This window comes from Nannobrachium achirus, assembly GCF_963921795.1.
Source record: "Nannobrachium achirus genome assembly, chromosome: 17".
Lineage (NCBI taxonomy): Eukaryota > Metazoa > Chordata > Actinopteri > Myctophiformes > Myctophidae > Nannobrachium > Nannobrachium achirus.
This window is the reverse complement of record NC_137824.1, coordinates 56,799,700-56,819,662: the sequence shown is the minus strand read 5'-3', so window position 1 is coordinate 56,819,662 and position 19,963 is coordinate 56,799,700. Positions and strand designations below refer to the sequence as shown.

At 43.7% G+C, this 19,963-nt stretch overlaps 1 protein-coding gene across 2 annotated transcripts in view; it reads right to left on the bottom strand.

The window, feature by feature from the left end:
• The window catches only part of LOC308302050 (neuroblast differentiation-associated protein AHNAK-like), a 46,609-nt gene extending 28,297 nt beyond the window's left edge, over positions 1 to 18,312 (bottom strand). For both annotated transcript variants that reach the window (XM_080746219.1, XM_080746220.1), the window contains exons 1-2: positions 18,201 to 18,312; positions 6,810 to 6,874 (exon numbers count right to left, since the gene is read on the bottom strand). The gene's annotated coding sequence lies outside the window, so the exon portion shown is untranslated. The remainder of the gene's footprint in view (positions 1 to 6,809; positions 6,875 to 18,200) is intronic.
• Positions 18,313 to 19,963: the final 1,651 nt, after the last annotated feature.

The following is a 19,963-nucleotide window of genomic DNA, read 5'->3' as shown; positions in this document are numbered from 1 at the left end:
CTCTGACAAATTAAACATTGGCCAAATTGTCAAATATTGAAGGCAGACATTGTGTAAATAGCTGATCTACATGCTCACAACGCCTCGCGTTGATCTGCTATTTTCACAATAGAACCGTGTTGCCACAACTCTTAGTGCTCTTCAAGGTAGGGGGTCCCCCGTTAAAATAATTATGATTATTTTGGGGGTCGTGGCCTGAAAAGGTTGAGAACCACTCTTCTAGAAGACTTTAACTGGAACTGAGTTGGCTCTCTCCTGGGACTACACCAAATCTCTTTGGGGGGGCAAATTTCCAGCCAGAATATGAATGTTGGGGTTCCAGTGGTTAACATGTTATTCAAGTGGTTAACATGTTATTAACATGTTACACTTAAGGATTATGTCACATGAATTTGAATGAGCTCATGACAAACTGCTTTGACCAGACTCTGACCTGTCTGTCTGTCCTTCCAGTTGAGACTGGAATCTTGTGGTTAGGATGAGCAGCCATTTGATTAGAGACACTAATTTAATGTGTGTATAATGACTTCGGAAGAGCAATTTAAAAAAAGAGCTTTGTGGTGGTGTAACATATTGTCTCTTTGCCTCTGGCATCAACCAAAGATCTTATCTCTGAGCATGCCATGCAGCCTGTACAATCTGACTGGCAGTTATTTAAAAAAAGAAAAAGGGGGAAAAAAAAGAAAAAGGTCCCTCAGTTCATAAGAAGGAAGTGTGGTCAGATGTCACTTTCTGGCATATCCCCCCCCCCCCCCCTTCTTTTTTTTTTTTTTTCCCTATTTGCTCTGTGTTGCAGACGTATCCTTCGCGTGGAATGCAGCTCAGGGCAGAGATAATGTCTGAATAATAGCGTGCCGCCTTTTTCCGTCATTGGAATGTCCCATTTTTGCACTCCTATAAATAACATAATTGCCCCAGTAATCCACCAAGGAGAGGGGTGAAGGTGAGCCCCGCCCCCATTCAGATAGTCAAGAAGACATGTGTTGGCTATTGTGGTAACACGCTCTGCCATGCTGCCACGGCCAGATAACGGCACGCCGAGAGCAAGGGGGAACCAGAGGAAAACGATAAAGAAACAGCTGCTTAGAAGGGATCTGTGCTATGAGCCACCAGCCACCAGCCGCCCGCCAGGCCACCCGACACTCGCGCCACACTCCCGTTGCACGTTGTATCATTTTAATCAAACAAGGGAAGAGGAGAAAAGATGACACGAGCTCATGTGATGTATCAATGGAGCCCTGGAAACACGAAACCACACACCGTAAATCTTTGATTCCAGAGGAGAGATGGCTTTGTGTACTGTACTGTACGTGTGCACACATTTCAGACCCGAAACAGGCGTTGGAATGTTTACCAATCTCACAACCTATCTCCTGGCCTACAGGCAGTGTGGTTTTTTAATCTTGTGAGAGTTTTCCATCTTCGAAAAGCTATGTCAACACGCCTTACATCCGTTCTCACGTTGTTTATCAAACATTTCCTTAGTGGGACCTCTACGGTAGCAATTGTCGGATTTACTATAAGCTTTCATAATAGAGATGCTCAGGAGTTGTACATTCTTTGTTCGATTTTTACACCCAGGACACACTGATAGAGACTGTAATATAATATAAGAAGAACATAAAAAGAGGAAAGACCCTGTAGATGTCTAAATGAGAAAACAAAATACAAATTACAGATTTCATTTCAGTGCAGCAAATCCCTGTGTCAATAACATGTGCAGATCACGGTCATGGTGACAATAATGACTGACAAACTTTTATGGGATCCATTATACGGGTAAAATGGCTGCTAAAGACACATCAATAAGCAGCTACTTTGGAATGTCATGTAAATAGCAATCTGGTATCCCTAGCTGTTTGAGCCATATCCAAGGGCACATTACAAGGCAAGAGCCAATTAACACAAGTCAATAAATAGACCATGGTCATGCGTGATTGGAAATATTGCAAAATGCATGTAATGCCATGAGGTAATATGAAGCTGGTCTCAAAAATAGCCTATGGGTAGCCAATGGTCTGGGACCATTGGCTACAAATTGCATAGGCGCACACAGAGACAGCAGACAACAACAAGATATGGATGGTGTTCACATGCCAAAGATGACACCGTCAAATGGCTGTTTGTGGAAGCTACACACAGACATCTCTCTTTCTGTCAGAGAGTCTGTCGGTCACTCTCTCTAATATAACGTGAATTGTGCAAAATAACTCCTTGTAGGATAATTAGCATTAGCAAACCAATCAGCAGCGGTGAAGACAGGGGCGTCACACCAAATTCTGGGCCCTGGGTACAAGGATTCACTGCGTGCCCCCCATGAATGTTAACTATTGAAATATAGCAGATATACAAGCTCACAGCGCGGCACCGAGTGCCGCGCTGTGAGCCGCGCTGTGAGCTTGTAGATCTGCTATTTTTTTAAATGTGTTAAAATGTGTGCAAGAAACCTGTTTCTATGTCAGTGGTGCTCAAACTTTTTCATGTGAAGGACCCCCAAGATGATATGTATTTGGCCACGGACCCCCATCTCAAAGTATTTAGCTCCAGGGACCCCCCAGAAGCAAAATTTGAGTTACAAATGTTCGCTTAAAAAATACATATATTCAAAGATTTGCACACATTTTCATGAATTTTCAAAAATAGCAGATCTACAAGCGAAAAACGGGCGAAAAACAGCCGAAAAAAGCAATACCGCTACTGACCACTAGTTTAGCAACTTACACAGTATTATACCTTTAATGAATCTATCATAGTTCAAATGGAGTTTGAAATTACAATGGGTGTGTATGGGGAGCGGCCCTGGAGGAGGAGGGCCTGATAACATCTAAATCAAATATACAAATATTGAATCAAGCAACTTAAAAACTATTCAGGGTGTTCATAAAAGCCTGATTAGATGATAAAATAACCAAAAGCTTTTTTGAAAGTGAAGTATCCCTTTAACATAGCCAATCTACAAGCTCAAATGTGTCGCGATGCAAAACTTTGGAGCTTGTAGAAAGGCTATTTCTGACATATTCGCCTTGTTGTGCCACACTGTCATACAAAGTATAAAATATGGCTTATGTGGCTACGCTTAGGTGACGATGTGTCATGCACGTCACATTGTCAACATGTTGTCTATGACAAATTGAGCTGTAGAGTGGCTTGGGACGTTCCACCATTCCCTCTGCTTCGGTAGCGTATCGCTTGCTCCCTAGAACTCTACCACTATGATGAGGGCCATGGTGAAAACGAACCGTTAACTCTCAAACAAGGAGCGTTGTTATTGTTGGCACCAACAGGTATTTACAAAAGGCCCAGGCTCACAGAGGGAGGACAAATCCAGCAGTTGTGTGTTCTCATCAACTCCCTGCGAGCAAGGGGAGGAAAAACCACTTTGTTATTCTACTCTCCATCCTGAACACCAAGAGGATGACCCGAGCTAGGCCACGCCCAGCGCTCTCTCTATCAGTCTTTCCATCCATCTTTCTCTTTGTCCCAAGTCTCTCAAACCAACCAACTTTCTATAGATTATGATTTATACACACACACACACACACACACACACACACACACACACACACACACACACACACACACACACACACACACACACCAGTGGTGTAAAGTAACTAAGTACACTTACTTAAGTACATCCCTAAGACAAAAAATTGATTCGAGTAAATTTACCCCCATTGATTCCGGATGGGGACCCGTTTCGAAACGGGTCCCCATCCGGAACGAAATTTATTGTTATCACATTCTTGGCGACAAAAAACTAAAAATATTATTGAACTCTAGTCTCCATGGCGTGACTAATCGGGAAAGTCCTGTTCTGGCGAAGCCCGAACTGGCGAAGTGGGGATTTGTCTCCTACCGTAGCGATCTGGCGAATCGATTGTCCACGACACTGCAAGCGGCGCGAAGGCCAGCGGACCTTGGTCCTGCTCTTCGCCCCCGAGCGCCGCAGGCGCGAGTGGCCGCGAAGAGCGGGCAGGGCCGGCCGCGCGAGTTACGAAGCCGTGGTGAATGCAATCTTATATTTATGCCCAGGCCTTACAAGCGCACGATAAACGCCCTGTCCAGAAGACGTTCGCCAGATCGCTACGGTATCGGACATTTCCCCACTTCGCCAGTTCGGGCTTCGCCTAAAAGGTACGTGCCCGACTAATCAATAGAAAACAAGTCATTTTGGGGATGAACTACTCCTTTAAGTACATTTTGATGCCAATACTTTATTGATACTTTTACTCAAGTAAAAACAAATTGAGTACTTTTTCCACCACTGACACACACACACACACACACACACACACACACACACACACACACACACACACACACACACACGATTTAGATCTCTTAGTCTACTCTAGATCATAACTCAGCCGAAATCAGCCCCATAACAGTTCACTTTACATTCTAGAGTGAACTGTTGGGCCGTCCTTGTTCTCATAATGTTTGACTTGTTCCTGGCAGCGAGTTGGGGCAGAGGCAGGAGAGCATCGGGTGAGAGAGAGAGGGAAGGAAGGAAATCAAAGGGATGGAAAGAGGCAGAGGTGGGGGGCGTATGAGATGAAGGAGAGGTGGGGACATGGAAATGGTATTTAAAAAATCAAACCTCGGTTCGAAGTGAAGCGGTGAATTTTCATTCCAAGTGTTCTAGAGCTATGAAATCTGTGTTCTAGATCTATACATTCTGTGTTCTAGATCTATACTTTCTATGTGCTTTAGCCTTTAGTTCTATATTTTTATGAATTCTTAATGAATTCATAAAAATATGTAAAGCTTGACCAATCCTCAATACTGCATGCACGGGACATGACACGGACACGGGACTCCTTGGAAGCCTATGGGACAGACTGTACGGGACAGACAAAGCCACTCCTTGGAAGCGGCTTTCACTGCTTAAAAAAAAAAGAAGGAAAAAAAATAAAGTGGGAAAGTGAAGACGGAGCGGGACATGGTTCCCGTAGAATGTAGAACTGCGAGTGGTACCGGAGAAAGAAAACATCAGAGGAGAAATCAAAATATAGCACCCTGCCCAGAGAACCTCTCGAGGCTTACAACAACTTATAAAACAATGAGAAAGTGAACCCTGCCGGGTGTACAGTAGCATAAGATTTACTTAATTTAACTTCACAAGTGGTTTAAATCCCACCCCAAGGTGTATTAATTAACTGTATCGGCTACAGTATAACTATCAATGGCGGAAAGAGCAAGACGTGAGAAGAATGACAAATGGGCCCTGAAGGGAAACCTGTCAACAGTGCAATTACCAAGCTTGCCATACATGCATTGTACCACGACGTATCTATCAGGGAAGAAAGAGCTGAAAAAACGGTATCACCCCGGAGCAAAATCGTCATATGATCAGATATGGATAGCAGTGTATAAACAGCTGCTAAATAAGGCAGTTTGTTCATAGGATCATAAGACATACAGGCAGCCTGTGACTCAAAACAGAGGCCATATCCACGAAAACAATCCCCTCTTCTTCTCTTTTTCATTCATTTTGGCCATAGTAGAGAGAGAGAGAGAGTCAGTCATTCCTCAGGACACACGGCCCATAATCAGATCAGTGCACATCAAAAATCTGAGTTGTAGAGCCGTGCAAAACTAGATTTGGGCACAGAAGCCCGAGGAAGGAAAGGGAGCACGATGGAAGGAATGAGAGATGATCTCCTCTATCTGTCATCTTATATTGTGGGCTGGTATGTGGTGAGAGAGAGAGAGAAAAACTGCCGGGGGCAGAGGGGTAGTGGTGTTGGTGGTGGTGGTGGTGGTGGGGTGGGGGGCATGAGGACAGGCCAGCCCAGACAAAAGATTCTCTTAACTAGCCTGCAACCACAGATCATTTCTGGCTACGCCTCCCAACGTTTGGTCTGTCAGTGGCCTACAAGGGCTGCATACGGTTTGGTTTGGGTCGTCTGTTTGTTGTACTACTGTAGTAGATATTCCCTCCAGGGATGGGGATATGAATATTTCATTATCACGATTATTGTGACAAAAGAAATCGCGATTTTACGATATTATCACAAAATTCATTATCCTTGGGCGGGAACTACAAGGCAGATCTACAAGCTCAGATCTACAAGCTCACAGCACGTCAATGTGACGCGCTGTGAGCTTGTATTTTTGGCAAATACATTTTATAGAGAGTGAAAAAAAGATTGTATCAAGTACGTATATTTTAAGTACCTTTTACCAATTATAGAGGGTTTAAGTGGTACCGGATATGCAGCTCGGCAAATAAAAGCTGAATTGATCCCAGTGCATGACGGAGGACGATGTCACGATAAATTAAATCTCCATGATGCGATTATCGTAAGTGTTTTTATCACGTAAACGATAATATCGCTTATCGTCCCATCCCTATTCCCTCCTCTAAAAAAAAAGGATAAATCTTCTGCAGCTGCCAGCAACAAACAGTTAAACAGTGTGATTTTTGGCGGGCTTCTGACACGGGGGGTGAGGGGTGTTCGAGTGGAACAGGTGGCTGAGCCGTAGTGGGATGGGGGGGTGGAGGTGAGCCGAAGCAGCCAGAGTGTCAGGTTTCCACAAGGCAACCCTTTCACAGCTGAATGGTGGCATGACCTTCCAGGTTCAAAAGAGGCTTCGCGACAAACATTCCAAAAGCGTTTTGGAAGTCTGGCATCGGGAGTTAGCTTGGGTTCTGTTTGAAAGCCATACAAGAGATAATTGTTCTGAGGTGAGCCTGTCTAGATAGCCTGGAAAAAATTGTATGTTTTGCTTCCCTTAAGAGAAGCGCCTTTTGTCGCGATGCCATTATCACTGAGGGAATGTGTTTGCAATTGGATACTTACTGCAGATTGCTCAAGCGAGGCCAAGGGCTCTCAGTCTAAGGCTTTGGTTCTTGTCTTCTTTATTTCTGTTGATGAAGAGAGGGGGGAAAAAAAGAAACTGGGATGAGTTACGGAGATTGACAATTCATTTGAATGAAAATAAACATGAGACTTGAAATCATATTTTTCTAGAATTCAAATCTGGTTCTTATTATCTTGTTGTTAATAAAAAACTAAATCGAATTCCTTTCATTCTTATCCAGCTCCTGCTTACGCAAGGCACATCCACTGTCTCTCAGTCACTTGTCAAAGAGATAAACGAGACACATTCCTTTGATAAGAGCCAAGCTTGCACTGTGATGAACCACCGCAAATCACACCCATACAAATTTCACTTTAGTTTTATGTGTACACGCCTGTTGGTGGAACCTCACCTTCAAGGGAATACATTGATCAGTCAAATTCCTCCAGAGGGTTTAATGATTACCCTATGAGTATGAGGTATGCATGGTGCAGGCTGGTATAATTATGCAAAAACTCTCCCTAAAAGTAAATACATTAAGCTAGTGGTGGAAGTTTATGCCCCAACAGAGTGGCTTTCAGCTCACTGAATAAGACATGTCTTAGCTGACACAAACTTGATGGGGAGGCAGTGTAGTCCAAGGGAACTCAAGATTCTCAGTTGAAACTCCGAATGGGTTCTTTGAAAGAAATACAACCCATTTTCATTTTCTGGTGGTTTAGACAGGAATGCGACATCTAAACAGGGCAGCAGACAGAAATGCAGCCCTCGTTTCATTTACGGGGTGAGTGATGATCGACAGGCTAGATGAATATGGAGCCACCATGCCATTACAATCATACCACTGGAACTGCTCACACGCAGACCATTCCACACAACAAAGATGCAGGGCACAGGTCACCTCCTTGCCTCTGCTGTGGCCAAAACCAAGGCGGCCGCAAACTCGAAAATATCAGATCTTGTTCATTTGAAATTATGGGTTAGGGACTTCCAGGAGAGAACAACAACACAGGGCAATGTTGCTAAAATAATTGTTCTTTTTCTATACACAAAGATCTGCTAGAGCCCGAAACAAAGGTTCCACCTTGCTTTACAGAACAATATATCTGTGATTACACAGAGTAGCGTCCCTCTGAGTGATGCAGATTTATGGGTCCGCTAATCGTGAGGCTAACCTCAGCAAGTGCAACATGTCAAGTGGAGACCAAATGAATTGAGATAAATGCTTGGAAACCAACGTGTCCAAAATTATGTAACCATTTAACTCATTCCCCGCCTCCCCCGATAGTCCCGAGAAATTTTAAATGTCGTTCCCCGCCAGGCCCGATAGTCCCGAGAATTTGCTTTTATATAATGTAATGTTTAATTACACTTTTCTCCAGCCCGTGACACAATTTGAGCCTTCTGTCTCACACATATCACACATCAAAGTAAGTGTGTTTGAAAAAAAGACTGTAATAATGTATAAATTGCAATACAAATGTATAAATCTCCCCAACCACAGTTAATTGGCAAAAGACGCATTTGAGCTCAAAAGGCTGGCTGCCGGAAAAAAAAAGAGAAGAAAAAAAAGTGTGAGAACAGCTGTGTGTGTGTGTGTGTGTGTGTGTGTGTGTGTGTGTGTGTGTGTGTGTGTGTGTGTGTGTGTGTGTGTGTGTGTGTGTGTGTGTGTGTGTGTGTGCTTCCCTCCACTGTATCTCTGTTTCAGTGGTCCCTGTTGGACCCCCTGATGGTGTTCAGTCCCATAAAAAACAGTGCTATAGTGAGATCTGCCTCTGCCTCTCTCTCTCTCTCTCTCAAGACACAAAACACACAATTATCGCCAATTTGCCATATAAATGCTTCTAAAACGTACCTGATAATGATGATGGTTGATTTGAATCCACACCCATATATCCAGGCTATAATATTAGTTTTATAATGGTATTTAGTCCACAAACTTTGTCCACAAACAAGCCATGATCGCCTTTGCAAAGGTGGGGGTCCCTGGTCGCCTTTCTAACAACCAATAAGGGGTCCGCGGGTCCAACGCTTCGCCGACCTCCGCAGAGCAGTGCAGAGTTACATAACATTGTAAAATCAATCAATAAGCCGATCATTTGTTACATAAAGTTCATATGATCCAGTTGCAGGGACAAGTGGTCCCTGTCGATGGGGTCTCACAAAGGGGTCCCTGGTCTCCAGCCAACACTTAGGGAACCAGGTGGGGGACTGGGGGTCCCTGGCCCACGCTCCACCAAAACAAGCGATCAACTACAGCCAACAAGCGATCGATCAACGTCAACAGCCTCGCCTCGTTAGCAAAATGCGTCTGCCCTGCTCTTGCAGGGCAGTGCAGAGGATTTTTTTGGGGCAGGGGGAGACATTTTTCTAACATGTCCCAGAATGTGAAAATAGCAGATCTACAAGCTCTACAAGCTCTCAATGTGTCACAGAGCGATGTGTTGAGCTTGTAGAGCTTGTAGATCTGCTATTTTCACATTCTAGCACATGTTAGAAAAAAGACTCATGCCCCCTTTGATGTCTATTTGTGTGTGTGCACCTGTACAGACCCAAAAACAGCTGAGACCAAAGCAGACATACAGAGACAGAGAGAACGCGCCCCCAAGTGGGGGCTCACACAAATACTCACACAAATACTGCAAAACAGTATGTGAAATTGCTGAGTTTTATGGTCAGACATAGCCAATAAAAATATTTTTCTCTGCATTTTTCTAAACAGAAAATTCTAAAAAAAAATCCTATTACATAATTACATTAGTACACTTATCTGATAATGCCTGAAGCCATAAAGACAAATATCAAGTGAGTTATTCGCTTGAAAATAGATTTTTCACAAAAAGGTCAATAACTCCAGTTTTTTCAATTATAGCTGGATTTTGGTCAAAAATGGCTATTTTGAGATGGCTGCAACTATAGAAAAAAAAGCTTTTTATTTTATTTTTTTATTTTTTGGTGAGACTAGAGGTGGTCTTGTTTCATTTCAGGTACTGTATGACACAAAATACAGAATACAGAATTTAGGAAAAATGTCAATATAAAAAAAATATATAATTTTTTTCATTAAACAAAATGGCAGGGGAGCCAAACAGTCAATGTTAAAATGGCGGCCAATGTGTTAAGGCATGGTTATAGCATCAGCCACACGTCATACTCTACACATCACAACTGATTTGGGGTATTTCTAATTTAAATACATTCACAGTGGCACAGTCTCGAGATGTTTGGAGGGTCCGATGTTTGCATGGGTTCGATTCCGGGCACCGCCAACTCAGCGTATGAGTAGCACGGCTTGGCAAGTCGTGCGGCAAGTACTGGGAGCTGATGGTAGGTGTGGTGCTCCACCTCAGCAGTCCATCTCCCAGGGGTCTAGCGCATTGTAACGGGGACAGACTCCCGCGTGTTACCGGCTGATACCGACAATAAGCCACTCCCGACCTACTTACTTGTTGTGAAAATAGCCAATCTACATGCAAGCTCTCAGCGCCGGCAGCACAAAGCAACGCGCTGCATGTGATCTGCTATTTTTGCTAGTTTGGGTCCCCGGGCAAACGTCAAATTTCTCTTTTGGGTCACAGCCTAAAAAGTTTGGGAACCACTGTGAATCTAGGTTGTATGCCAAGTTAATCTATAGTCTCACTTCTTATGCACCCAAAAACCTTAGGGGGATTATCACTATACCTGTAGGGGCACATTATGAAACAAAAACTCCTCTCCCAAAGTCCCAAGAGCAACAAAACCAGACTTTAGGTATGTATCGACAGGCATCCACCAGTGGGAACATGTCTACTGTATAAATTCCTCTCTGACAGGTTTTCAAACCTAGTCATTACCCCCTGCCCCAGTTGTCTAATAACTTAAGCTTCTCATTACTTGAAAGTAAACTGAGCCAAATAACTATGTTTGTGGCACTCTGCAATAACTTTCCAATTCTCTAAACCGTAAACTCATAAACAGGTTTAGAGTGAAAGTATGTAAATGGCTGAAGCGAAAGTGAGCTGCTTGCCCAACCATGCATTGTTGCGTTAATTAGTTTGTGCTTACCTGCTGAGGCTGTGGCGCACAAACCAAGCATTTCACTCATACATGTTGTAAGTGTTGAGCCGGTGGTTTATTAACTGGGTATCAGAGACGGGATCCTCTCATTTCACACTGCGATCAGTTATTTCAAACCACCATATCATCAAGCCTGTCATTGCAAACCTCCCCCCTGGCCCTATCTTACCGTTGTATTGTGTGGCTAATTTCACATTGGAACAGGGCCCTTACTGAAATAGACGGGACACAGCGATGATAAATGCCAGCCAATGTGTGGCCGCCTCTGTGTTTGCGCACGGGTACTCGTCCGACTCGTACGATGGCAGCTGTGCACACTTTTTAGACAACACACTCTTGGTTGGTTTATGTATGTCACGGGGAGAGGCGGGGGGAGGCATAGCGTTATTGATATGCAGACTTTTGGAAGAATTTGTGAGAAGTGGGGTTGCATCATTGGCTGATGTGCATTTGCATGTCACGGGGCGATGCTCCTGACATGTTTTTGCAAGATGTGTTGTTGAGGCATGACAGACTGAAGGGATACGCTGCATGATTTGTGGAGTGCCACTCCCCTCCCTATTGACTAACACTGCTGTCTTGTATACATAATGACTCATATCATATCATATTTGTAACCGAGAATCAAACATGGATCTGTTGAAACCGTGAGGATTAGCATTGCAACGGCAAATAATTGTCCCATAATACTTGACTGTTGCCGATGTAATGCCCATATCTGGGAATAGAAGATTAAGGGCAAGATCAAAAGGTAAACAACATGCCTCCCCATGATTGTCAGTTCTATATGTGATAATTGGACCTAAAACACATGCAGACAGAGTGACACACATTTTCACAGTAAAATGTGCTCAGCAGGTTTTGGGGGGGACGCACACAAAGCACATAACATGCGATGTTGAATGGTGGAACGACTGCGCCACAGTCCACAAGGTAAACCGAATCGCTCTCTGCTTGCTGAGGGAGCAGCTCTCCGTCGAGCCCCACCCAGGCCTCTAGTCACACACATTCCTTGATAGAGCCGTCAGGCCAGCTGGAAGGGCGCCCGGCCTCTCCCCACGGTGACTAACTGTAAAAAAATGTCCTCTCTCTCTCTGGCTCTCTGAGGCGGACTTCTGCTCCGGCCCGTTCCCGACCGACCGACCACCCCACGCTCTGCCCCTCTGCCCACCGCCCGTCACCAGACCACTCTGCACTCCCAACCCCAGAACTCTGCTGCTCAAACAAACACGCACGCACGAATTCAGCGACGGGTAGACACTCATAATAACATACACACTGACACGCACACCGAGCATGTCGACACAGGGTCTAGCCAAACAGGATCCCCTTTCATGCCCAAGGCTTTAGCAATCATCATCATCATCATAGTCATGGGGATAGCTCCATCTTTGAATCGGGTGATACATGTACAGCATAGAGTACACCCCACCCAAGTCTGCTACGCAAGTCCGTATTTCACTCCCTCTCCAGTCCATATCCCACCTCTCATATCAATCACATGCAGTGCATTCAGTGCAGTGTATTATCATCACAGGTTTGGTACATAGTAATATCTTCATTTTTGGTCAGGTCATGTTCATAAATCAGATATTTGATCTTAAAGTCAAATGAAAGTAAACTAAAATAAATAATATAAAAGTTGAACCCCAAATGGATTTGAGAGTGTAGGTCAATCAGAAATTGTGATTAAATAAACCTCAATCAATTCATCTGGTTGATTGGTCCAAATTTTATTGAACTGAGTGAAGAAAAAACCGGAGCAATGTGATGGAGAGATTAAATCAAACCCGTTAGTGACACAAGGGCGCTGTAGTGGTACTGGTGGTGAGCGATAAGATTTGATTATGAGCAAATAAAGAGGCTTGTTCAGTGCAGGGAGACGAGGAGAGGGGAAGTGAGAGAGGGCAAAAGTAAGCAATGAGTTTGGACCAAATCAGACTTGTTATCAAAACAGAATAGCCTCTCTGTTCCTCTACCCCATTGTTGTTGTGTGTGTGTGTGTGTGTGTGTGTGTGTGTGTGTGTGTGTGTGTGTGTGTGTGTGTGTGTGTGTGTGTGCGTGCGCGTGTGTGTGTGTGTGTGTGTGTGTGTGTGTGTGTGTGTGTGTGTGTGTGTGTGTGTGTGTGTGTGTGTGTGTGTGTGTGTGTGTGTGTGTATACAATACACACAAGAGTCAGGATACCAAGAGGCAACATCAGTGGGCCTCTGGCATAGGGCTCACGCCTGCCTGGGAAACGTAGATAGGACACGCATGCGTTACACATATGAAAGGAATGAGCGTCAAAATAAATGGTTCCGTTCTATGCTCTCTGTAGTCCGCGGAGCCCTAGCTAACCAAACCACAAGTCCTGCTCAAGACCAAAGCCTGCCCACTGACGCCAACTCAGCCTGCTGCTGATTAAACCATCGTGACTTTGGCAGGAGCCAGTGTGGACAAAATGGGAGAAAAAAAGAAGAAAAGTAATTTAAAGGCCTCTTCTCTCAGTTTTGACAAGATCACAAACAAGAGCATGGCTATCGACAATGTATAATGTACAATGTCTCACTTTTCAACATGCGGAACATTGAGCATCGTCAAGGTTCACTAGTGCATATCGTCACTGTCGGGCAGAAACCTTGTATCTCCCAAGTTTCAAGTTTGTAAGTAAAGCCTTGCTTCATCATACAAGGCTGTCGCACAAAAGTAGTGAAAACAGCCGATCTATAAGCACACAACGCCTCGCGAAATCCTGTCATTGTAATTGGATGCATAAAAAAATAAGACATTTTCATAAGAGAACAAGAACTTTAGGTATGGCTGGGATTATGAAATGACGCAGGCCTGTGCCTTGGGACAATTTCAGAGCCAGGAACATTGAGTAACTAAGTATGGGGTAAATCGGGATAGAGGGAGGGAGGTGAGACTGCTTTTTGGCTGCAAAGGGGTGGACACAACAGAGATGAGGATGCAGATTTTCCACACACACACACACACACACACACACACACACACACACACACACACACACACACACACACACACACACACACACACACACACAGACAGACCTTAAATCATCAGACAGAGAAACTTTAAAACGTCTGTGAGCTTTTGCTAAACCCTACCAATGGCCACATTTGAAGCACACAATCTTAAACAAGTCAAGACAGTCGCATTGATTTGCAACCATAGCATAGCACAAAACGCTAGCGTGTTAGCTGTGCGCCTTGAAGAAAAGTTCAGCCATGTATTGTGATGAATGACATGATAGTCTAGACTCGAGCGTATAGTACAGCAGAGTCAAATGAAAGAGAGCAGAGCAGACATTTGTGAGAAGAGCCTTCCTTGACTATCCGTCAGATAAAGAGAACCTAAACAACGCAAAATGTCTTTCCAAATTTACATTCCAAGTCCTTTTGCCCCAGCACCCCATTCCAAACAAGATTCTTTACATTTTTCGTTCTGTTTTTTATGGATGCCACATGTCATTCGTTACCCAGAGAAACACAAAAATGGGGAACTGGGAGTGTTGGTTTGACGGTTGAGTGGGGGATGGGTGGCCCAAGAAGTACACCTACAGTTAAGTTATGTAACACTTATGAATATGGTATAGTATGCCATTCACCTAGTGGGAGAAAGTCCTTCAGGCAAAACAGAAATAATCACGAGTTACGTGGTTGTCTGGGTGTGGTTGTCTTGTCTGATAAGAGAAATACGATCACTGAATCCCAATAACACATGCACACACGCAGGGTGCAGCGCTTCACACATTTCCATGTTAATACGTGACTTGCTGACTGTTGCACCATGGACATATGAAAGACATAAGGCTCTTGGAGAGGGGTGGAAAATTTAAACAGACTGGATTGCGTGCACATGTGCAGCAGCTAAGACCCAACAGGGATGTTGGCCATGAATTGCACTTGCCTGTCTGAAGCACATGTCTCAAATCTGTATTTCTGACTGACTAAGCTAGTGATGCTAATGATAGGCCCATATGGGGAATAGTCAAGACAGCCTGACACATTCCAAAGTGGATGTATGCGTAGGGAGTGGCTGTTTGGGTGTATTCCCGAGAGAGAGACTTATAATCACAAACTACGTTGAGAACCTTTTTATTCCACGATGGAGAAGAACAAGATGGGGGATTTTATTCTGGAGTAGACTACAATCAAAACATATATCGTCGTTGTCGAGTGAAAACCTTGTATGTCCAAAACAGTTCGTTTTGTATTTATCATTTTAAAAATGATCTAAACTAGTGAAAATAGACTATCTACAAGCACACAACGCCTCGCATCGGAGATACAAGGTTTCTGCACGACAGTGACGATATATATTGCAAGGTATTGTCTGAGCACAGAGATCTCCAGGGAGGAACCTCAATGGGTCTGCTTGATCTACAGGATGTCCGAGGTGACCAATATGGCCCCTAAATGAAACATAAAGTGAGAAAAGAAAACAAACGCTAATTTGATCGCAATCAGCTGGTTCCCACTTTCAGCTCATTCTCTTCAAAACCAACTCCCTCTTCTCTTCTTCCCCTATGTCCCTCCCTCCTTCGCTTCACTCCCTTCCTCCCTCCATCCACCCCCTCAACAAGCCCATGAGGAAATGGCAGAGGAAGTGTGCTCGAGTCCGGGTTCTTTCCGTTTCACACTGGCGCGCCTGAGTAACACCACTGCCCTCCTCCTCTCTGTTGCCAGTCAGCAGGGAAAGCGTACCGTATATGACAGCTCCAAGGGGCGTGATGTGATAAATATCTTTAGCATGGACCAGCTAACACGCTATAACACTCATGAGGCATGTGCAAGTCTTTGAAGCAGTTGAGATGTTGTTTACCATATGGACAGGCCATGTGGGGCCAAACCCATTGTGCCTGACATTTTTGGGGGGACTGCCCATAAGTCCTACAACTCATTAGTCCTACATCTCATTAGTCCTAATTTGGTTAGGGTTAGGTTTTAGGGTTAGGTTTAGGCATAGTTTTACTGAGGTTTGGGTTAGGTTTAGGCATAGTTTTACTGAGGTTAGGGTTAGGTTTAGGTTTAGGCATAGTATTTTTCACCAGGTTAACATCACCAGATTCTGACTAATGGGATGTAGGAACAATGAGATGTTGGACCAATGCCAATGGCACCCATTTTATGTACTGTCAGGAAACTGGTTCACTAAACTCTCATCCAATGTACGGTAATTTTACCAGCTTCATAGATATTGTCAGTAGGCAATTCTATTATGAACAGATAATGTATATTTACTTTGCATTAACATCACTGATAAGTGTCCTGCCCTAATATATCGCTGTTTGCCTGAAGCCAATCAATGAACTATCAGCTGACAAGTCAAGCTTTCAGCTTTAGGTATAGTATATAGAACCGGTTCTGAAGGTTTACTGTCCTACTTATGCATTTGCCAGTTATATCGGCTCCTGCCCATGCCTGTGGCAAAATAACTACAACACGTTAACTGTCTTCCCGACACATTACCAGTAGGTGTTACGTGAAAGTTTTACAGCACCAAACATCGTTCTGCAGACAATGAACATCAGCAACCCATCCACAGAGTGACCCACATATGGCTCTGCAAGCAAGCAGCTTGTGTCACAATCAATCGCCTTGACAAGCGCAATTTGAGAAATGCCAAACCTTTACAGCTTTGAGGCACTCAACGTACGCTTGTTGTGTGTTTTCTGACAGCCTGTGGAGGAGAGCACTCTGAGAGAAGCAGCCTCCCTCCTTCCTCGCCACTCGGCAGAAATTACTTCAGGGTGTGGCAGGACAGAGTTGTGGAGGGCACGGAGGCAACAAAGCACAGTGAACTTTTTATTTCAGACCAGCTATTTGTAGCCTATGTCTGTTCTGCCCTCTCTTCTTCCTCGTGTCGTCTTTTCCTGTAACTTTAACAAACACACACTGAACTGACTGTGGCTTCTTACACAATGATACCTATATAGCTGCACCTGGTAACACTACTAATTTAGATATATAACGTAGCCGGATATGCCAAAATAATCTCCTTCTACTTTTTATAGGCAGATCAAAATTATTCCTTTTCTCTGAATGTGCACTGCTGAGAAGTTGTGCTTTCCCCCTTCTATGCCTCAAACCTGGTTTCAATTAGCTTGTCTTTCCAAACCACTACATTCCATTACTCCCCCTCCTCTGCCCCAGCCCATCCCCCTCCCCTCTCTCTCTCTCTCTCCCTTCTCTGCTCTCATACCCTCCCTCTTCTCTTGCTCATTTTCCCCTCCTCTCTCCACACACAACCTGGCCAGAAGCCCAGGTTAAGAAAAACCAAGGTAAACTTTTTTTTTTTGGGAGGAAAAGAGAAGAACTCTCCCAAAGTCTATCCATGTTTTGACACAACCACAGACAAGACAATTTATCGCCTGAGCTGTACTTTAACACATTAAAAAGAACGACATAAGCCTTGATAAAAATGTGAGCACAGTTTGTTTCTGGACTTTCTTCTCCCGTGGGTGCGCTTGATCGCGACGCTGGGAGAATACGCAGAAGAAGCAAAGAAGGGAGGGGAAAGGGAGAGGAGAAGAGGAGGAGGAGGAGAAGAGAGGAGGGGTGGAATCCACACCCAACCCAAGCCCTGTGGTTTGCTTACATTTAAGGGAAGCACCTTTACTTTTTAAAGTCTTAAGTTTAAAAACACATATGATATGATGTGATGAATAATGAACATAGCATCGTAATTAACACGCAAAAAAAAAAGTTTTTTTCCACCGCTCCATTTCATCTTGTGGCGTTTTTTCCCCCATAGTTTTGGGTTTCTCTAGCTACGTGTAGCACACTGACTAGTTGATCCACGTTGCAGTGAAGTCAAATTACAGCACCGAGTGTAGAACGACGTAATTACATCCCATTGATAATGTTCTGAATAATAGAAACATAATAAAGAGTTTGATACTGCTCACTTGCACCTCGGGAAAGCCGTTATGTATGTGCGCATTAAAATAAATGCCATGTGTGTCCATTCATGTGAGTGGGTACACACCCACTTTCACCGCAAAGTCAAAAGAAACAATAACTTGAATCAATGATACTCATAAACCATGTAAGAATCACTGTGAAGTCAAATTGTTGCCACAGTGATGTGCTATTTATATAACTATAACGTTTAAACTGCTCAACTTCTTCAATGTAGGCCTATTACTGCGCAAACTTTGGCAAAGTTATTGAAATACCATCACCATGCTTCAAACAAAGCGGTCTACTGTTAGACACAGCACAGTAGCATTTAACTCAGGAACATAACAGCAGAAGCCACAATATAAAGCATACATTCAAAAAGAAAAAGTTGTAAAAGTAAAGTAGTTGTAAAAAGTAGCCTATATTTACCTTCGCGCAGTCAGAGCGCTAAGTCTCACACCACCAGCTTGAGCATCCTTAGCAGTTGTCCCCCTGTCCCAGCCCAAGAAAAAAGCACTTCTTCCCAGCCTCAACTTGCAGCCCGAAAGACTCTCTCACTCCTTTAGTATTTCTCTATCAACAGAGTTTCCAGGGCGTTTTTCCTCCCTCCCTCCCACTTTTTTCTTCTCTCAGTCTCTCCTCTTCTCTGAGAGCTTTTCACTTTTTTTGTGCGTGGCTGCTAGCTCTGGGCTGAGCAGAATGGTTGGGCAGAGCACTGGGTAGGGCTCCTGGTTGCAGAGGGAGAGGGGAGGGGAACGGTGTTAAAGGGAGTGGTCCTTCACTTCTCTTGGGTAGGCCCACCCACTGTTTGTCATAAAGGGCTCCAATGGCATGGCACACAAAACAGAAGTCATTTTGTACTTTTAGTTTACCAAGTGGGCAGTCCTTTATTGTCTAGATAGCATACACTGATGAACACATGCATCTTAGGAGGCCCTGTATAATGAAACGGTACAAATCCTGTGCATTGTTTGAACAATTTGCTTTGATGATTTAAAAAAGAAAAATCTTTATGTTAAAGGAGTAGTTCACCCCCAAAATGACATTTTTTCTATTGATTAGTCACGCCATGGAGACTAGAGTTCAATAATATTTTTAGTTTTTTGTCGCATTCCTATAAGACAAAAATGTGATAACAATAAATGTACCCACATTCGTTCCGGATGGGGACCGGGACCCGTTTCGAAACGGGTCCCCATCCGGAATCAATGGGGGTAAATTTACTCGAATCAAATTTTTGTCTTAGGAATGTGACAAAAACCAAAAGATATTATTGAACTCTACTCTCCATGGCATGAGTAATCAATAGAAAAAAGGTCATTTTGGGGGTGAACTACTCCTTTAATCCTAAACATAAGTCATTCTCTCATCTTTATTGTGGATTATTTAAAGCAGTTCATATAGGGTATGCGCGTGCCATCATCATCATTATACCCAAAAGGTATGCAGGAACGCCTACTGAGTGGCAGAAAACTACTTTCTGGCCTTGACAGCCCATACATCCAACAGAAAGGTCCTATCTGATAGCATTAAACAACATTTAAACTACCTTAAAAAAACTCACTTTGCCACTCACTTTGCCACTCGATTTGCCATTCACTTTATGCATTCGCATAGCCTCTATAGTAAAATGATAAACACAAGGACGTGCTGACATCAGCAGCCCACCCACAAATAAGCATCCAAGTGATGGACATGTTAAACATGTTATTACAGTGCATGCATCACAGCACACAAACCAACTCACACTTGTGATTAACACGACGACTCAGCAGTAGCTGCTTGACTACAGACGGTTTTAGCTGAGAACTCATCAAAAAGGCAAGGCAAAGTCTGTATTTACATGGTGCATTATTCTACCACAAAGATCTCAAAGGCTCTCTCAAAGCTTACGGAATTGGAATGTTTCAAAGGGTTTCTTTTCAAAAGGGAAAAATAAGTTCCAAGTACAGACACAATTCACCTCATGGTGCGTAATGTAAAATAATAATAATAAATAGGCAAAAAGTTTGGAACAGGCCTGGAATTTTGTCATTTTAGGGACAAGTGTTGTCCATTTCTTTGAGGGCACAAAGGCCAAATGCCAGGGCAGGAAGGCTTTTAGTCCATTGAAATAATCTGTTGATGATAACCTAATCTGAAGTGAAATAGATAAATGATGGTATTTACAATCTGATCCATGCTCAGCCCTG